This window comes from Felis catus, chromosome C2 (assembly GCF_018350175.1).
Source record: "Felis catus isolate Fca126 chromosome C2, F.catus_Fca126_mat1.0, whole genome shotgun sequence".
Lineage (NCBI taxonomy): Eukaryota > Metazoa > Chordata > Mammalia > Carnivora > Felidae > Felis > Felis catus.
Window position 1 is genome coordinate 46,203,331 of NC_058376.1, and position 18,815 is coordinate 46,222,145.

Here is an 18,815-nt window from a genome sequence, read left to right on the forward strand (position 1 = left end):
TCGTTTTCTTAATCTGGAGATTAAAAGAACTCACAGTTCCTATAAAAAGCTTCTGCACAGTGAAGAAAACCACCAACAAAACAAAAAGGCAACCTACTGAAAGGGAGAAGATACTTGCAAATGATATATCTAATAAGTGGTTAATATCCAAAATACATAAAGAATTTATACAACTGAACACCAGGAAACCCAAACCATCTGATTAAAAATGGGTAGTGGACCTAAATAGACATTTCTCCAAAGAAGACATACAGATGGCCAACAGACAATGAAAAGATGCTCAATGTTACTAATTATCAGGGAAATGCAAATAAAAATGACAATTAGACACCACCTTATACCTGTCAAAGTGTCTAAAATCAAGCTGCAAGAAATAACAAAGGACAGGGGTGCCTGGGTAGCTCAGTAGGTTCAGCATCCAACTTTGGCTCAGGTCATGATCTTGCGGTCCATGAGTTTAGGCCTGCATCGGGCTCTGGGCTGACAGCCAAGAGCCTAGAGCTTCCTTCAGATTCTGTGTCTCCCTCTCTCTCTCTGTCCCTCCCCTGCTCACACTCTGTTCTCTCAAAAATAAACAAACATTAAAAAAATTAAATAAAAAAAGACAAAAGAAATAACAAAGGACAAAAGGGAACTCTCATGCATTTGGTGGGAATGCAAACTGATGTAGCCACTGTAAAAAACAGTACGGAGGTTCCTCAAAAATGTAAACAGAATTATCATATCATACAGTAATTCTCCTACTGAGTATTTACCTGAAGAAAATGAAAAAACTAATTCAGAATGATATATGCAACCCTATGTTTATTGCAGCATTGTTTACAATAGCCAAGATGTGGGAGTGACCTAAGTGCCTATCCATAAATGAATGCATGAAGAAGAACTTGTAATAGTGGAATATTAGCTGTAAAAAAGAATGAAATCTTGCCATTTGCAAAAACATGGAAGGACCTAGAGAGGACTATGTTAAGTGAAATGTAAGTTGTAGAAAAAAATATGCCATATGATTTTACTCAGATGTGGAATTTAAGAAATAAAACAAATGAACAAAATAAAGAAAAAAAAGACAAATATAAAAAGCAGACAAATACAGAGAACAAACTGGTGGTTATCAGAGGGGAGGATGGGTAAAACAGATAAAAGAGATTAAGAGTACACTTACCATGATGAACTGTGAGAAATGTATAGAATTGTTGAATCACTGTATTGTACGTCTGAAATATAACACTGTATGTTAATTATACTTGAACAAAAATTTAAAAATAAAATAACTTATAGTTCCTACCTCTTCAAACACATATAGTATATACATTTTTTTTCATCACTTTCCAACACTTTCTATTGTTCAGAAGATTGTTGAAAAAAGTATCTTAGATTGTATTCAAAGAACTAGGTTAAGAAAAAAAAATAAACACTAATCAACACTAGAACAGTATTTCTCAACATCTAGGTTGTAGACTAGCTTTGGTAAAATCTTACTGAGTATGTGTATTAGGTGTATGTCACAATCTCTCTGGTATAGGCTTTCATGTTGTTGTTCTTTTAAAATGGTGGACTTTAAACTTTAGTGAACATTAAGATCATGTGGAGAGTTTGTGAAAACATATTGACAGGCTCCACCATTAGTGTTTCTGAGTCAGCAATGTTAATTCTGTTGGTTTGAAACCATACTTAGAAAACACTGTTTTAAAATAATCAGTAGCAAAATTTTTGTAATATTTAGAGACCAGTCAAAATAGAGTTTCTACACATTCTCTATCTCCTACTTAAAACACAATATACAAATATTCTAAAGGTTTCTACCTTCTGGTTTGTACTTTCCTCCCTATTATGGGAGGGTGGGTCCAGATTTCATTTGGGCTTCTGTTTCAAAGGATGAAGAATTGTGGACCATTTTATAACTTTCTTTTGGGTGCCATGATTGAAAGTGATGATAGCAAATCAAAACTCCATTGCCTCATTTGAGTAAGGTTAATGGATAGGACCTCAGTTAATTAAAAAAAAAAAAAAGAATTTTCAAGCTTATTTAAGAAACAAAGCAGATGAACATATGGGAAAGGGGGAGGAAAGAGAAAAGAGGGAAATAAACCACAAGAGACTCTTAACAATAGAGAACAAACTGAGGGTTGATGGAGGAGAGTTGGAGTTGGGCTAGATGGGTGATGGGTATTAAGGAGGGCACTTGTGATGAGCACTGGGTGTTGTATGTAAGTGATGAATCACTGAATTCTACTCCTGAAACCAATATTGCACTGTATGTTAACTAAAATTTAATTTAAGAAAATGAAGAAAAAAAGAAATTTCAAACTGGATCAACTTTAGGTTCATCATTATCAATGAAAATTCACAAACAAGATGTTCCAGATGTTATAATAAAGTGATGTTTACCTCTTCTGAGAAGGTACTTTCTAAATGAGACTTATTTGGAGTGCATGCATGGCTCAGTCAGTTAAGTGTCTGATTCTGCATCTCAGCTCTTGAACTCAGGGTCATGAGTTCAAGCCCTGTGTTTGCCTCCATGCTGGGTGTGAAGCCCACTTAATTACCTACCTACCTACCTACCTACCTACCTACCTACCTACCTAACTAAAAGACTTATTTGTGGGAAACAGCTAACAGTAGCATCATGACATTTTCTTCTATTTTCAATATAAAGCAAGAAATTGAATAAATCACAATGAATTGTTTTATTAGTATAGGATTTTCCAGTGTAGCAGAATCAATATGATTATATAGATATAGATCTATAAGAAGAAATCTTTATAATATAAAGATTTTTAATACAATATTGGCTCATATAATTATTGTCTGAGAAACTGTCGTTTGCAAGCTAGAGACAGGGAGAGCCTTTGTTGTAGCTCAAAGGCCTGACCCAGGAGAACTATGGTATAGATTCCAGGCCAAGTCTGAGTCCTCAAATCAGGATCACCAAGGGCAGGGAAAGATCAATGTCAACCAGCCAGGCAGAGATACATTCAGCCATCCTCTGTCTTTTTTGTTTAATTCAGGTGCTCACCATAGTGGTGAGCTCTATCTGCTTTACTTAGTTCACCAATTCAATACTAATAACTTTTGGAAATACTCTCACAAACACAACCAGAAAAAATGTTTAATAAGATATCTGGACATCCTGCAGTCTAGTGAAATTGACACATAAAATGAAACATCATAAGTCCACCCGATGTCACTTTGCGCACACACACACACACACACACGCACGCAATTCCTTAAATTATATTTAATCCCCAAATTAGGACAACAGCATGGTGATAATTCTGCCTCACATGATTAAAGTATGCCATGTACATCGAAAATGCACTAAACCCTTCCCCAGAGGAGGAGGTGAATTCTTTGAGTAATATTTACTCATCTTTTTGATATCTGGTAACTTAAATATTATGATGTCAAGTTAACAATGCTTAATTACTATAAGATATAGGCAATACATCTTATATTACATGGATAAAGGAATAATAGTGAAAAGAAAACAAAGACATTTGGTACATGTACACATACAGGTACGCAAAAACGTACTCATAAAATTAAGGAGGCAAATACTCATGGCAATTGCTGTCCTCATTTCTGTAACTGATTATGTATATATAGTTAGAATTTATAACTACAGTCCTCTATTACCCATTGCATATTCCCTCTGCCTTCAGTAAGTACCTCAGCTGATCAGGTCCTTTATCTGATGGGGTAACACAAACTTTTATTCCTAAAGAGTCTGGGCCAATAGAAGTCCTTCCTACATTAATTTTTTGAAGTTTTCTATTGACCATAATCACAAGGAATGATATACTGAGAGACACCCTAAATGATCTGTATTCCAGATACATTCATCCTTACCTCCACGGTGGACTAGTCCCATTTTCCCTTGATAATCAGCATCAACCACCAGAGCCAACACAGTAACTTCATTTTTTTCTGACCATTCAAGGAATGTAGAACTCAAAGAAACCATGCTTATATTTTTTTTTCTTTCTTCAAGATTTTATTTAAATTCAAGTTATTTAATATATAGTGTCATATTGGCTTCAGGAGTAGAATTCAGTGATTTATCATTCCATATAACACCCAGTGCTTATCACAATAAGTGGCCTCCTTAATGCCCATCACCCATTTATCCCATCCCCCCACATGCTTCCCATCCAGCAACCCTCAGTTTATTCTCTACAGTTAAGAGTCTCTTATGGTTTGCCTCCCTCTCTGTTTTTATATTATTTTATTTTTCCTTCCCTTCCCTTATGTTCATCAGTTTTGCTTCTTAAATTCCACATATGAATGAAATCATATGGTATTTGTCTTTCTCTGACTGAGTTATTTGGCTTACCATATTATACTCTAGTTCCATCCACATGGAAAAGGCAAAAATTCATTCTTTTTGATGGCTGAGTAATATTCCATTGTGTGTATATACCCTCTGGCTTATCCACTCATCAGTTGATCGACATTCAGGCTCTTTCCATAATTTGGCTGTTGTTGATAGTGCTGCTATAAACATTGGGGTGCATATTCCCTTTCGAATCAATATTTTTGTATCCTATAGATAAATTCCTGCTAGGGCAATGGCTGGGTAGTAGGGTAGCTCTATCTTTAACTTTTTGAGGAAATTCTTCACTGTTTTCCAGAGTGGCTGAACCAGTTTACATCCCCCCAACAGTGTAAGAGGGTTCCCCATTCTCCACATCCTCACCAACATCTGTTGTTTCTTGAGTTCATTTTAACTATTCTGATAGGCATGAGGTGGTATCTTGTTATTTTGATTTGTATTTCCCTGATGATGAGTGATGTTGAGCATTTTTTTCATGTGTCTATTAGCCATCTTTATGTCTTCTTTGGAGAAATGTCTGTCCATGTGTCCTGCCTATTTCTTAATTGAATTATTTATTGTTGGGGAGTTGAGTTTGATAAGCTCTTAATATATTTTGGAAACTTGCCCTTTATCCAATACTAAAAGCTTTGCAAGAATTATTAAAGGGGACCGTTTGAGTGGGAAAGAGAGACCAAAAGCAATATAGACTAGAAAGGAACAAAGGCAATCTACAGGAACAGCAATTTTACAGCTAATTCAATGACACTAAATTCATATATATTAATATTTATTCTTAATGTAAATGCACTAAATGTTCCAATCAAAACACACAAGGTATCAGAATGGATAAAAAAAACCCAATACCCATTGCTATACTGCTTATAAGAGACTGATTTTAGATCCAAAGACACCTCCAGATTGAAAGTGAGGGGGTGGAGAACCATTTATCATGCTAATGGATATCAAAAGAAAGCTTGAATAGCCATACTTATATCAGACAAACTATATTTTAAACTAAAGAATACAATAAGAAATGAAGAAAAGCACTATATCATAATAAAGGGGTCTATCCAACAAAAAGATCTAACAATTATAAATATTTATGTCCCCGACTTGAAAGAAGTAAAAAATATAAATCAATTAATAAAAAACTTAGAGAAACTCATTGATAATAATACAATAATAGTAGGGGACTTTAATACCCCACTTGTAGCAATGAACACATCATCTAAGCAGATGATCAACAGGGAAACAATGACTTTGAATGACACACTGGATCAGGTGAACTTTACATATATATTCAGATCATTTCACTTTAAAGCAGCAGAAAACACATCCTCACCCAAAACCAGCAGAAGAAGGGAAATAATAAAGATTAGAGGAGAAATAAATGATATAGAAATTAAAAACACAGAACAGATCAACAAAACTAAGAACTGATTCCTGGAAAACAATTAACAAAACTGATAAAATCCTAGCCAGACTTATCAAAAAGAAAAGAAAAAGGACTCAAATAAATAAAATCATGCATGAAACAAGAGAGATCACAAACAACACTGCAAAAATACAAACTATAAAAAGAGAGTATTATGAGAATTATATGCCAACAAATTGGCCAATCTTGAAGAAATGGATAAATTTCTAGAAACATATAAACTACCAAAACTGAGACAGGAAAAGTAGAAAATGTGAACAGACCCATAGCCAGCAAAGAAATGGAATCGGTAATTAAAAATATTCTAACGAACAAGAGTCCAGGGCCAGATGGCTTCCCAGGGGAATTTTACCAGATATTTAAAGAATAATTAATACCTAGTTTTCTGAAACTGTTCCAAAAAAAGAGAAATGGAAGTAAAACTTCCAAACTCATTCTATGAAGCCAGCACAACCTTTATTCAAAAACCAAAGACCACACTAAAAAGGAGAATTATAGCCCAATATCCCCGATGAACATGGATGCAAAAATTCTCAACAAGTTACTAACAAATCAAATCCAACAGTACATTAAAAGAATTATTCACTACAATCAAGTGAGATTTATTCCTGGGCTGTAAAGGTGGTTCAATATCCAAGAATCAATAAATGTGATACACGACATTAATAAAAGAAAGGATAAGAACCTTATAATTCCCTCAACAGATGCAGAAAAAGCATTTGACAAAATATAGCACCCTTTCTTGATAAAAACTCTGAAGAAAGTAGGGATAGAGGAACATACCTCAGGGCACCAGGGTGGCTCAGTCAGTTAATTGTCTGATTCTTGATTTTGGCTCAGGTCATAATCTTGTAGTCTGTGAGACTGGGTCCTGTATTGGGCTCTGTGCTGACAGCTCAGAGTCTGCTTACGATTCTCTCTCTCCCTTTCTCTCTGTCTCTGTCAAAATAAATAAATAAAAATTAAAAAAACAAACAAACAAGGAACACACCTCAACATCGTAAAGGCCATATGCAAAAAATCCACACCTTTATGGGAAAAACTGAGAGCTTTTCCCCTAGGGTCAGGAACAAGAAAGGGATGTCCATTCTCACCACTGTTGTTCAACATAGTACTAGAAGTCCTAGCTTCAGCAATCAGAGAATAAAAAGAAATAAAAGGCATCCTAATCAGCAAGGAAGAGGTCAACTTTTCACTCTTCTCAGATGACAGGATATTCTGCATGGAAAACCTGAGAGACTCCACCAAAACACTGCTAGAACTGATACATGAATTCAGCAAAGTCACAGGATATAAAATCAGTGTACAGAAATTGGTGGCATTTCTATACACCAATAATAAAGCAGCAGAAAGAGAAATCAAGAAATCAATCACATTTCCAATTGCACAAAAACCATAAAATACCTAGGAATAAACCTAACCAAAGAGGTAAAAGATCTGTATTCTGACAAACTATAGAACACTTAATGAAAGAAATTGAAGAGGACACAAAGAAATGAAAAAACATTCCATGCTCATTAGATTGGAAGAATGAACACTGTTAAAATGTCTGTACTACCCAAAGCAATCTCCACATTAATGAAATCCCTATCAAAATAACATCAGCATTTTTCACAGAGCTAGAATAAGCAATTCTAAAAATTGTATGGAAGGAAAAAGGACCCTCAATAGCCAAAGTAATGTTGAAAAAGAAAAGCATAGCTGGAGGCATCACAATTCCAGACTTCAAGCTCTATTACAAAGCTGTAATAATCAAGACAGTAGGATACTAGCACAAAAACAGACACATAGACCAATGGAACAGAATAGAAAACCCAGAAATGGACTCACAATAATACGGTGAACTAATCTTCGACAAAACAGGAAAGAATATCCAATGGAAAAAAGAGAGTCTCTTCAACAAATACTGTTGGGAAAACTGGACAGGAACATGCAGAAGAATGAAACTGGACCACTTTCTTGCACCATACACAAAAATAAATTCAGAATGGATGAAGGACCTAAATGTCAAACAGTAAATCATCAAATTCCTAGAGGAGAACACAGGCAGCAACCTCTTTGACTTTGGCCATAGCAACTTTTTACTATCTTAATTTCCAGCTCAATGGATCACTGTTGTGTGTCCTGATGAAAGTATTCCTCCTTCTGGCTCCAAGACCTCTAGGCTATCAGAACATAAGATCAAGGGAACCTGAAGCAAAAATTATGCCAGGGGTTTACTAGGGAGTAACAATGAGTGGTGCAACTCCCATTTCTACCCTTTGATTCCTGGACCCGTGGAATCTGGTTATAGGGGAACCATCACCACATATTAAATACTGATGCCAATCAGTATTTAGTACTCTAACCTTGCAAGGTATTGGCATCTAGTTCTGCTACAAATGAGTCTTCAGAAAGGCCATTCCATTATTTTGCTGAACAAGTTTCTTCAGAATGGTAGGGAACAGTGCAAGAGCAGTGACTTCTATGATCACAGACCCATTGCTGCACTTCTTTGTGAAGTAAATTCCTTGGTCAGAAGAAATGTTGTGTATAATACTATGACATGGGTAAGGAATTCTGTTAAGTCCAAGACAACGGTTTTGGTAGAACCAAATTCATGGGGGTGGCCGAAATCTATATCTAGTAAATGTCTTTTATAGTAAGAGCAAAACACTTCCTTTCTATGATTGAAACTGTCCAATGTAATCAACCTGCCACCAGGCAGCTGGCTGATCACTCTAGTAAACAGTGGTATATAAGAGACTCATGTTTTAGTTCCTGGTAGACTGAGCACTCAGCAATGGCTACAGCCAAGATGTCCTTAGTAAATGGAAGTCCATGATGTGTACACATGCATATCTTCCTTCCTTGCCATTGGGTCACTTTATTCATGAGCCCATTGGATGATGACAAAAAAATGTTTGAAGAAAAAAGCTGACTATTGTCCAAAATAGGTTATTCTATCCACTTTATTATTTAAATTTTTATCTGCTGACGTCACCCTTTAATGATTGTTCTTATGAGACACAGATATCTTTCTGTTTTTCACCCTTGCAGAGAGATCTGTTCACATACCTGTTCTACAAATTTCCTTAGTCATAGCTCATGAATTGTAATACAATCATACATCTGGACATTTGTCCTCCAAAGTGAACAACCAGGTGCACTGCATCAAATTCTGCCACTTTCCATTCACCTCTGTACTTCAGGAATGTCACAGAGAAGGGTTGTAATGTTGTAGCAGTCCACTTTTGGATGATGTCTGCATTTTGTGCAGAAAGATCTATAAACTAGGCCCCAATTTTGTTTCTTCCTCTGTCAACTGATCCTAGAGAATTCCCCATAGATGCATTCTGGGAGAGAGGCTAGTGTAGCAGCCTACTGCTAAGCCTCTTCTTCATGTAACTGCTGTTGCCTTCAGGGCCTGCTCTGGCCCTACATATATGTGTATATATATATATATATATATATATATATATATATATATATGAATATATATATATATACATATATATATAATATGTGTATATGTGTGTGTGTGTGTGTATATATATATATATATATATATATATATATATATATATATACCAGTTCCATCTCACAATAGCATGAGCCTGTGAATGCCTAACTTAATGTCCTGGTGGATCAAAGAACATCCAGCTTGTAAGGGCGACTTTGGATGCATATCAAATTAGTGGCCCATAGTTAAGCATCCAGTCTAAACTAAGAGCCTATAGCAGGCCAATGGCTGTTTCTTTCTTTTTTTTTTTTATATGAAATTTATTGACAAATTGGTTTCCATACAACACCCAGTGCTCATCCCAAAAGGTGCCCTCCTCAATATCCATCACCCACCCTCTCTTCCCTCCCACCCCCCATCAACCCTCAGTTTGTTCTCAGTTTTTTAACAGTCTCTTATGCTTTGGCTCTCTCGCACTCTAACCTCTTTGTTTTTTTTTTCCTTCCCCTCCCCCATGGGTTCCTATTAAGTTTCTCAGGATCCACATAAGAGTGAAACCATATGGTATCTGTCTTTCTCTGTATGGCTTATTTCACTTAGCACCACACTCTCCAGTTCCATCCACGTTGCTACAAAAGGCCATATTTCATTTTCTCTCATTGCCACGTAGAATTCCATTGTGTATATAAACCACAATTTCTTTATCCATTCATCAGTTGATGGACATTTAGGCTCTTTCCATAATTTGGCTATTGTTGAGAGTGCTGCTATGAACATTGGGGTACAAGTGGCCCTATGCATCAGTACTCCTGTATCCCTTGAATAAATTCCTAGCAATGCTAGCGCTGGGTCATAGGGTAGGTCTATTTTTAATTTTCTGAGGAACCTCCACACTGCTTTCCAGAGCGGCTGCACCAATTTGCATTCCCACCAACAGTGCAAGAGGGTTCCCGTTTCTCCACATCCTCTCCAGCATCTATAGTCTCCTGATTTGTTCATTTTGGCCACTCTGACTGGCGTGAGGTGATATCTGAGTGTGGTTTTGATTTGTATTTCCCTGATAAGGAGCAACGCTGAACATCTTTTCATGTGCCTGTTGGCCATCCGAATGTCTTCTTTAGAGAAGTGTCTATTCATGTTTTCTGCCCATTTCTTCACTGGGTTATTTGTTTTTCGGGTGTGGAGTTTGGTGAGCTCTTTATAGATTTTGGATACTAGCCCTTTGTCCGATATGTCATTTGCAAATATCTTTTCCCATTCCATTGGTTGCCTTTTAGTTTTGTTGGTTGTTTCCTTTGCTGTGCAGAAGCTTTTTATCTTCATAAGGTCCCAGTAATTCACTTTTGCTTTTAATTCCCTTGCCTTTGGGGATGTGTCGAGTAAGAGATTGCTACAGCTGAGGTCAGAGAGGTCTTTTCCTGCTTTCTCCTCTAGTGTTTTGATGGTTTCCTGTCTCACATTTAGGTCCTTTATCCATTTTGAGTTTATTTTTGTGAATGGTGTGAGAAAGTGGTCTAGTTTCAACCTTCTACATGTTGCTGTCCAGTTCTCCCAGCACCATTTGTTAAAGAGGCTGTCTTTTTTCCATTGGATGTTCTTTCCTGCTTTGTCAAAGATGAGTTGGCCATACGTTTGTGGGTCTAGTTCTGGGGTTTCTATTCTATTCCATTGGTCTATGTGTCTGTTTTTGTGCCAATACCATGCTGTCTTGATGATGACAGCTTTGTAGTAGAGGCTAAAGTCTGGGATTGTGATGCCTCCTGCTTCTTCTTCTTCAAAATTCCTTTGGCTATTCGGGGCCTTTTGTGGTTCCATATGAATTTTAGGATTGCTTGTTCTAGTTTTGAGAAGAATGCTGATACAATTTTGATTGGGATTGCATTGAATGTGTAGATAGCTTTGGGTAGTATTGATATTTTGACAATATTTATTTTTCCAATCCATGAGCAGGGAATGTCTTTCCATTTCTTTAAATCTTCTTCAATTTCCTTCATAAGCTTTCTATAGTTTTCAGCATACAGATCCTTTACATCTTTGGTTAGATTTATTCCTAGGTATTTTATGCTTCTTGGTGCAATTGTGAATGGGATCAGTTTCTTTATTTGTCTTTCTGTTGCTTCATTGTTAGTGTATAAGAATGCAACTGATTTCTGTACATTGATTTTGTATCCTGCAACTTTGCTGAATTCCTGTATCAGTTCTAGCAGACTTTTGGTGGAGTCTATCGGATTTTCCATGTATAATATCATGTCATCTGCAAAAAGCGAAAGCTTGACTTCATCTTTGCCAATTTTGATGCCTTTGAAATCCTTTTGTTGTCTGATTGCTGATGCTAGAACTTCCAGCACTATGTTAAACAACAGCGGTGAGAGTGGGCATCCCTGTCGTGTTCCTGATCTCAGGGAAAAAGCTCTCAGTTTTTCCCCGTTGAGGATGATGTTAGCTGTGGGCTTTTCATAAACGGCTTTTATGATCTTTAAGTATGTTCCTTCCATCCCGATTTTCTCAAGGGTTTTTATTAAGAAAGGGTGCTGAATTTTGTCAAAGGCCTTTTCTGCATCGATTGACAGGATCATATGGTTCTTCTCTTTTTTTTTGTTAATGTGATGTATCACGTTGATTGATTTGCAAATGTTGAACCAGCCCTGCATCCCAGGAATGAATCCCACTTGATCATGGTGAATAATTCTTTTTATATGCCGTTGAATTCGATTTGCTAGTATCTTATTGAGAATTTTTGCATCCATATTCATCAGGGATATTGGCCTGTAGTTCTATTTTTTTACTGGGTCTCTGTCTGGTTTAGGAATCAAAGTAATACTGGCTTCATAGAATGAGTCTGGAAGTTTTCCTTCCATTTCTATTTCTTGGAATAGCTTGAGAAGAATAGGTATTATCTCTGCTTTAAACGTCTGGTAGAACTCCCCTGGGAAGCCATCTGGTCCTGGACTCTTATTTGTTGGGAGATTTTTGATAACCGATTCAATTTCTTCGCTGGTTATGGGTCTGTTCAAGCTTTCTATTTCCTCCTGATTGAGTTTTGGAAGTGTGTGGGTGTTCAGGAATTTGTCCATTTCTTCCACGTTGTCCAACTTGTTGGCATATAGTTTTTCATAGTATTCCCTGATAATTGGTTGTATCTCTGAGGGATTGGTTGTAATAATTCCATTTTCATTCATGATTTTATCTATTTGGGTCATCTCTCTTTTCTTTTTGAGAAGCCTGGCTAGAGGTTTGTCAATTTTGTTTATTTTTTCAAAAAACCAACTCTTGGTTTCGTTGATCTGCTCTACAGTTTTTTTAGATTCTATATTGTTTATTTCTGCTCTGATCTTTATTATTTCTCTTCTTCTGCTGGGTTTAGGCTGCCTTTGCTGTTCTGCTTCTAGTTCCTTTAGGTGTGCTGTTAGATTTTGTATTTGGGATTTTTCTTGTTTCTTGAGATAGGCCTGGATTGCAATGAATTTTCCTCTCAGGACTGCCTTCGCTGCGTCCCAAAGCATTTGGATTGTTGTATTTTCATTTTCGTTTGTTTCCATATATTTTTTAATTTCTTCTCTAATTGCCTGGTTGACCCACTCATTCGTTAGTAGGGTGTTCTTTAACCTCCATGCTTTTGGAGGTTTTCCAGACTTTTTTCTGTGGTTGATTTCAAGCTTCATAGCATTGTGGTCTGAAAGTATGCATGGTATAATTTCAATTCTTGTAAACTTATGAAGGGCTGTTTTGTGACCCAGTATATGATCTATCTTGGAGAATGTTCCATGTGTACTCGAGAAGAAAGTATATTCTGTTGCTTTGGGATGCAGAGTTCTAAATATATCTGTCAAGTCCATCTGATCCAATGTCTCATTCAGGGCCCTTGTTTCTTTATTGACCGTGTGTCTAGATGATCTATCCATTTCTGTAAGTGGGGTGTTAAAGTCCCCTGCAATTACCACATTCTTATCAATAAGGTTGCTTATGTTTATGAGTAATTGTTTTATATATTTGGGGGCTCTGGTATTCGGCGCATAGACATTTATAATTGTTAGCTCTTCCTGATGGATAGACCCTGTAACTATTATATAATGTCCTTCTTCATCTCTTGTTACAGCCTTTAATTTAAAGTCTAGTTTGTCTGATATAAGTATGGCTACTCCAGCTTTCTTTTGGCTTCCAGTAGCATGATAAATAGTTCTCCATCCCCTCACTCTCAATCTAAAGGTGTCCTCAGGTCTAAAATGAGTCTCTTGTAGACAGCAAATAGATGGGTCTTGTTTTTTTATCCATTCTGATACCCTATGTCTTTTGGTTGGCGCATTTAATCCATTTACATTCAGTGTTATTATAGAAAGATACGGGTTTAGAGTCATTGTGATGTCTGTAGGTTTTATGCTTGTAGTGATGCCTCTGGTACTTTGTCTCACAGGGTCCCCCTTAGGATCTCTTGTAGGGCTGGTTTAGTGGTGACAAATTCCTTCAGTTTTTGTTTGTTTGGGAAGACCTTTATCTCTCCTTCTATTCTAAATGACAGACTTGCTGGATAAAGGATTCTCGGCTGCATATTTTTGCTGTTTAGCATACTGAAAATCTCGTGCCAATCCTTTCTGGCCTGCCAAGTTTCAAAAGAGAGATCAGTCACGAGTCTTATAGGTCTCCCTTTATATGTGAGGGCACGTTTACCCCTTGCTGCTTTCAGAATTTTCTCTTTATCCTTGTATTTTGCCAGTTTCACTATGATATGTCGTGCAGAAGATCGATTCAAGTTACGTCTGAAGGGAGTTCTCTGTGCCTCTTGGATTTCAATGCCTTTTTCCTTCCCCAGTTCAGGGAAGTTCTCAGCTATTATTTCTTCAAGTACCCCTTCAGCACCTTTCCCTCTCTCTTCCTCCTCTGGGATACCAATTATGCGTAGATTATTTCTTTTTAGTGTATCACTTAGTTCTCTAATTTTCCCCTCATACTCCTGGATTTTTTTATCTCTCTTTTTCTCAGCTTCCTCTTTTTCCATAACTTTATCTTCTAGTTCACCTATTCTCTCCTCTGCCTCTTCAATCTGAGCCGTGGTGGTTTCCATTTTGTTTTGCATTTCATTTAAAGCGTTTTTCAGCTCCTCGTGACTGTTCCTTAGTCCCTTGATCTCTGTAGCAAGAGATTCTCTGCTGTCCTCTATACTGTTTTCAAGCCCAGCGATTAATTTTATGACTATTATTCTAAATTCACTTTCTGTTATATTATTTAAATCCTTTTTGATCAGCTCATTAGCTGTTGTTATTTCCTGGAGATTCTTCTGAGGGGAAATTCTTCCGCTTGGTCATTTTGGATAGTCCCTGGCGTGGTGAGGACCTGCAGGGCACTTCCCCTGTGCTGTGGTGTATAACTGGAGTTGGTGGGCGGGGCTGCAGTCAGACCTGATGTCTGCCCCCAGCCCACCACTGGGGCCACAGTCAGACTGATGTGTGCCTTCTCTTCCCCTCTCCTAGGGGCAGGATTCACTGTGGGGTGGCGTGGCCCATCTGGGCTACTTGCACACTGCCAGGCTTGTGATGCTGGGGATCTGGCATATTAGCTGGGGTGGGTAGGCGAGGTGCACGGGGGCAGGAGGGGCAGGCTTAGCTCGCTTCTCCTTAGGTGATCCACTTCAGGAGGGGCCCTGTGGCAGCGGGAGGGAGTCAGATCTGCTGCCGGAGGTTTGGCTCTGCAGCAGCACAGAGTTGGGTGTTTGCGCGGAGCGAGCAAGTTCCCTGGCAGGAACTGGTTCTCTTTGGGATTTTGGCTGGGGGATGGGCGGGGGAGATGGCGCTGGCGAGCGCCTTTGTTCCCCACCAAACTGAGCTCTGTCGTCAGGGGGCTCAGCAGCTCTCCCTCCCTTTGTCCTCCAGCCTTCCCGCTTTCCGAGCAGAGCTGTTAACTTATGACCTCCCAGACGCTAAGTTGCGCTTGCTGTCGGAACACAGTCCGCCCAGCCCCTCCGCTTTTGCAAGGCAGACTCAGGGGCTCTGCTTGGCCAGCGAGCTGCCCCTCCGCCCCGGCTCCGTCCCGCCAGTCCGTGGAGTGCGCACCGCCTCGCCGCCCTTCCTACCCTCTTCCGTGGGCCTCTTGTCTGCGCTTGGCTCCGGCGACTCCGTTCTGCTAATCCACTGGCGGTTTTCTGGGTTATTTAGGCAGGTGTAGGTGGAATCTAAGTGATCAGCAGGACGCGCGGTGAGCCCAGCGTCCTCCTACGCCGCCATCTTGACTCTCTCCCAAGGACTGTTTCTTAAAAGAAGAGTAGTTATCCACCAAGGATGGCAGGGCTTTGCCCCAAAATTCTAAGGGCCACAGATGAGGCTCACTACAGAAGCCTACCAAAGGCTCCAAACAGCCTCTCTGCCTGATCTGCCACTTAAAGCACCATTGGATCTGCTGAATCACACGGCACAGCGACAGAGCAGCTTCCACAGCAACCAACACTTATGACAAAGATTTTTCCTGTTCTGAGCCTGCTCAAAACTAGCATTTTATCTGGTCACTTGGTAAATGGGCCAGTGTAGCACACCAAAATGAGGATTATACTCTGTCCCAAACCCACAGGGGCTCACTAGGTGTTGTGACTCCCCTTTGGTTGTAGGAGGGGACTTATGCAACAACTTCTCCTTCACCTTGGAAGGGGTATGTCCACATGCCCTGTATCACTGGCTCCCTAGGAATTTCACTGAAGTAGGCCTCTTAATTTTTGTCAGTTTCTCACCCTCTGTCATGCACCTGTCTTATCAAGAAGCATAGCATAGTTGCTACTTCTTGTTCACTGGGATTGAACATCATAATGTCACCTGTGCAATGAGCCAGTGTGACAGCTTATCAGACACAAACAATAGACACAAACAAGATAAAAAGACACCAAAAAAGGACACAAAAGATAGTTTATATCATGTGTCATCAGGGAAATACATGTGAAAACCACAAAGGGATACCACAACCCACTTGTATAAATGACTAAAATTGAAAAAACAACTCTTACTGGAAGTAGCATTACAGATCTTCTGTACTCACAGATAGGCAGCAGAATGAATTAAGAGATAATTATACAGAATTGAAGGAGTCAGTAAATGTAAGTCAAGCTTGCTTTATGTTAAAGCTGTTTTATTTTTCTCTAATTTGGCCTTCACAGGCCAAATTATAAGGAAGTGAGATAACTGATTAATTGGTCTGCCAAAAAAGATGCTGTCTGCTTTTCCTTATCTTACCAATCAAGTCTCATGTGTAGGTTGAACATTTTTTCCTCCTCTTCAAATGTCAAGTAAAAATGTCACAAATAAGCAAATTAAATTTTATTTTTCTGAATGAAAGTTCACTGACAACATTGCTAATGCACAAAAGGCAAACCTGAGTCCATTACCACCATGTTCAAGTTACTTCATGTCTTTTAAATTGGGGTAAAAACAAAGTCTCTGAACTAGCCTCTATGGGCGTGTGTGATCCCACCCACGCTGGCCTTCCTTGCCTCATTTGGTTACTCCTAGCTTCTCCATTTGTAATGTGCCACGTTGTGCTTCTCCCATGACCTAGGCGCTCTGATAATCTAGGCCTTCCAATGATGAAGGCCTTGTGGATGACATATGTCCACAGGCAACAATAACCATGTTAGAAATGAAGACCCTTAGACCCCACTCAGACTTACTGGTACAGAATCTATAGTTTAACAAGGTCTCCAGGAGATTCACAAGCATTAAAGCTTGAGAAGCACTGATCTATGGCACCTCTCACTGTGGTTCGTCATCTTTGTTCTCCCTTTGACCTCCCCTGAACTTTGCCTAAGATTTCTGATCATACTTCATCTTAAAATGTGGAGTTAGGTGTAGGTCTGGGTTGTGAGCTGTAGATTGTTTGAGGAGGAACTTTCCTTGAGGTTGGCTCTTGAAAGGAATCTAGAACTTTGGCCTCAATAAAATCATGTATGCTTAGCTTAGAGAAGACCATATTAATCAAAGTACTCAGAGCATCAAAATATATAGACAAACTGAAGTTTGTGTAAACATGTCAGAAGTGTCATTTGTGGGAGACAGTAGTGTCATAAAGTGCAATTTCAACTGTTAAAATTAGAAATGTACACCATGACCTGATGTTTACGATTTTAGAGTCTGTATTCTACAGAACATGTTGCCCTATGGGATACCTGTACTTTTCACACAAATTCAAATCTACAATGCTCAAAAGAGCAGCTTACTTTTGTCCTGAGGGGAATCCTTGGGCACTATTAGGGGAATTTTAGTTCTTCATGCCTTCCTTTTTTTTTGGCAGAAGCACATAGTTTTATGACAATTGGCCAACTCATATCCAAAGCAAACTGGTATAAGCAACATTTACCTGAGCTTGTGAAGCCTCCAAAGTGAATCAGTGTACAAAGAGTTGCTACCTATGTTATGGTCATTCCATTGCTATATATTTTTATCTACTTTAGAAAGCCTAACAATTTGAAGCAATTTCCTCAAATTCTTATAAGATATGGGTAAGAGAGAATGATTTCTATAATATTCATTATTCTTTTCTATACAAAGTTGATATACTATTACATTTATAAAAATTTCACATTGGGTTTACAGGTGCCAAAAAGCCAGGTATATAATGGAAAAAAAAAAGTGTGTAAGTTGTATGTTTTATTTTGATGGCTATAATCTAGATAAGCAAAATAACTGTGAGGCTGAATTACTCCCTTTAACAATGCTTTATTATCTCTTAACATAGCTATAATGACTTTATAAGATAAGTGTGGTGAACTAAAATGTGAAACAATTTAAACTGCATTTAAGTATCAGGTCTTAATGATTCCTACATAAGAAATGGTTCTGGTTATTCTGATTAAAAGCTCCATTTGTTTAAGTGATCACATTTTCTGATTAATACTTTAAAAGTCACTTGCATATCAACTCTATCCTTTCTCCCACTTCTGGCAATAATTTCATTGATTATTTTTTATATATGTAGCAGGAAATAGGCAGTAAGTGTCCCTTTGCAGCTCCAGCTTTTACGGCTTGATAAGTACCACACACAAGTTGAACTTCAGAATTTTCAATTATTTAATGATTTGAGATTACATGGAAATAAGCCCTTTCCAAATACATATGCATTCAACAATTGCAACCATTGGCTTTGGTTATCTATGTCACCTGTATTTCACTCTGGTTTTTGACTCAGTTTTATTGTGCTGAAAATAAATGGTGGAGAAAAAGTGCTCTCAAGTAAAACCAGCAGGATTTCTAGAAAAAATAAGTTCTAATTCCTGCAATAAAAATTAGAAAGCACTTTTAATATAAATAGAACTTTTAGACAGTGTTAGTATATATATGAATAGCACAAAGTTTATAAAGTTAAACTTAAAATCTCTTGCATACACATACTCCATAGGAAAATAAATTTGGAAATTTTATGAGAAAAAGAAAAGATTGACATGCCAACAACTTTACATGAAAACCAAGCTTAAGATAAACTCTGACCCTCTCCTTTTTTGTTGTCCATTGCTTATCTCTGATATGTCCTTCCTCCTCCTTTGTGGTCTTTCCCACACGGACCCATCCATCTATTATTCTCTACTTAATGTTTTTCTTCCATCTCCTGATTGTTTCACCAGCCAAAATTGCTCCTTCTCCTACTTTTACCTGCTT